Source organism: Squalius cephalus (assembly GCF_949319135.1).
Source record: "Squalius cephalus genome assembly, chromosome: 9".
NCBI lineage: Eukaryota > Metazoa > Chordata > Actinopteri > Cypriniformes > Leuciscidae > Squalius > Squalius cephalus.
Genome location: NC_137130.1, coordinates 23,074,705 through 23,074,934, shown reverse-complemented (window position 1 = coordinate 23,074,934; position 230 = coordinate 23,074,705).

Below are 230 nucleotides of genomic sequence, written 5' to 3'. Positions count from 1 at the left end.
TTTTTTTTGGTTTTGCCTTATTTATGAATATACCAGGTGTCCATACTTTGTCTTTGACTTGAATGTAGTACCTATTTTTTAGTGTCTAAAGTTCATGTTATCGTAACAGGATTTCTGTAACCGGTAACACTTATCTGGTTGATGAATAACCAATTGCAGATTTTAAATTCAAGAATAATCATCTTTAGAATCTACAGTGCTTCAATAGCTTTTGTAACTCAAAGCAAAAT